This window comes from Penaeus monodon, chromosome 11 (genome assembly GCF_015228065.2).
Source record: "Penaeus monodon isolate SGIC_2016 chromosome 11, NSTDA_Pmon_1, whole genome shotgun sequence".
In the NCBI taxonomy this organism is placed as follows: domain Eukaryota; kingdom Metazoa; phylum Arthropoda; class Malacostraca; order Decapoda; family Penaeidae; genus Penaeus; species Penaeus monodon.
The window spans coordinates 1,123,467-1,125,966 of record NC_051396.1 but is presented as its reverse complement, the minus strand read 5'-3'; positions in this window follow the sequence as shown (position 1 = coordinate 1,125,966).

The following is a 2,500-nucleotide window of genomic DNA, read 5'->3' as shown; positions in this document are numbered from 1 at the left end:
GAGAGAGAGAGAGGGGAAGAGAAGAGGGGAGGAGAAGAGGGAGAAGAGAGGGGAGAGGGGGAGAGGAGGAGAGAGAGAGAGGAGAAGGGGGATAGAGGGGAGGGAGGAGGAAGGGGGGGGGGGAAGGGAGAGATGGGGGAAGAGGAGAAGAGACGGGGGGAAGAAAAAGGGGAGGCCCAGAGAGGAGCGGAAGAGAGGGAGAGAGAGAGTAGAGGTGGAGAGAGAGAGAGGGGGGAAGAGAGAGGAGGGAGAGGGGGAGGGGAGAGAGGGGAGAGAGAGGGGAGGGGAAAAAGAGAGAAAAGGAGAGAGAGAGAAATAGAAGAGGAGAGAGAAAGGAAGAGAGAGGAGGAAGGAGAAGGAGAGAGAGGGGAAAAGGGAGAGAGAGAACAAAGAGAGAGAAAGGGGACGGCTCGGTCGACCCCCAGCCCCGCACGAACCCTGGCGGGCTCACGTTATCACCCCCAGCCTGGGGACCCAAAGGGGGCGGAGGGCCGTGCTAAGCCGGGGACTCAGCTATGTGTAACTCGCAGAAGGCCAGGAAGGGTGCGGCCGCCTTGCGTCCTTCCTCAGCCTTCATGTACAGTGTCAGCACCTACTGGGCCCCGGGGAACCTTTAGACGTGAGCAGTAAAAAGGGAAAACCAAATTCAAAGGGGGATAAGCGGGCCACCCAAGAAGGATTTCAGCCTAGGTATTAGGGGGGGGGGGGGGGGGTCGGACGCGAAGGAGCGGGCGCTGGTCAAGATAGGGATGGCTAAGGACTACGGTGATGGAGGTGGGAGGGGAAGGAGGGATGGATGCGAGAGGGAGGGTAGGAGGCAGGAGGGATGGGAGGATTGAAGGAGGGGGGGGAGGGGAAAGGGGGTGAAAGGAGGCGGAAGGGGGGAAAAAAAAGGGTAAGGGAGGAGGGAAAGAGGCGGGAAGGAGGGAAGGGGGGGAAGGGGGAGGGGGGAGGGGGGGGAAGGGGAGGAAAGGAGGGGGAGGAGGGGAAGAAGGGGAGGGGGCGGGGGGAGGGGAGAAAGGGGGCAGGGGGGAAACAAGGAGGGGAAAGAAAAAGAAAAAAGAAAATTTTTAAAGAGCCAATAGAAAGGAAAACCGAAAAAATTAACCAAAACAGCAACAGCAAAACAAAGGACGAATTTTCCCTTTTTCAAAAAAATTATATATTTATTTTTTTAAATTATTATTATTATTATTTTATCATTATTATTATTTTTTTTACTGTATCAATTTCTAATTATCATTAATAATAATAATAAAATAAAATAATAATTTATTATTTTTTTTTTTTTTATTATTATTTTATTATTATTTTATTATTTATTTTTATTTTACTATATTTTTTTTTATATATTATATATATATACATTTCTACTATTATCTAAATATTATTTTTATTATTAATTTTTATTATTTTATTTTAATTTTAATTTTATTATTAAAATTTTTATTATTATTATTAAATTTTATTGTTTTTTTAAATTATTTTTATTTATTTTTAATTATCATTATTTTTATTATTATTATTTTATTATTTTAATTATCATATTATTTTTTTATAACTAATAATTTTTATATTTTGTTTTTATTTTTACATATCTTCACGTGTCATCATTTTTATTTTTATGATTTTATTATAATCATTATTTTTACTGTAATTTTATTATTTTTATTTGTTATTGTCGTTGTTTTTTGGGGTTGTTTTTGTTTTTTTTATTTTTTTTTAAATTTATTATTTTTTATTATTATATTTTTTTATTATCTTATTATTATTTATTATTATTATTATTTATTTTTTATCATTTTTAAATATTATTATTTTATTATATTATTATTTTTATATTATTTTTTTTTGGTTGTTGTTTTTATTATTATTTATAATATAAAATTAATTTTTAAATTTTTAATTTTTTTTTTTTAATTATTATTTATTATTATCATTTATTATTGATGAGTTGTTAGTATTATTATTTTTATTTTTATCATATCATCATATATCATTAAAATTTACTTTTGATTATTAATAATTTTTATTTTTAGCATTATGTTACCATTATTATTATTATTATTTTTTATTTTTTATTATTATTATTATTTATATATTAAATTACAATTATTGTTATTTTTATTGCTATTAAATTCTATCATTCATTGTTTTATTACTCTTTATAATTATTACTTTACCCTTTAACCCCCAACATTATGTTCCCCATACCCTTAAAGTAACGTCACCGTCATCATCCTTGTCAACTACATTTTAATGTTGATAATGTTTAATGTTATAATTATTATCATTAGCTCTAGTTTCAATTTGCATTAGCTTTTTTCAGCAATAGAATAAGTAGCTTTAAACACTATCATTTGTAGCTGTGTTGATCATAATATAGTAATAAAAAGAAAAGAAAAAGGGAGACTCAAAATGAAAAGTCGAAAAAAAGGGAATGTATTAAAAAACTAGTAGAAGCCTTTAATTAAATTTTTTCGAAAATATTTTTGTTTTT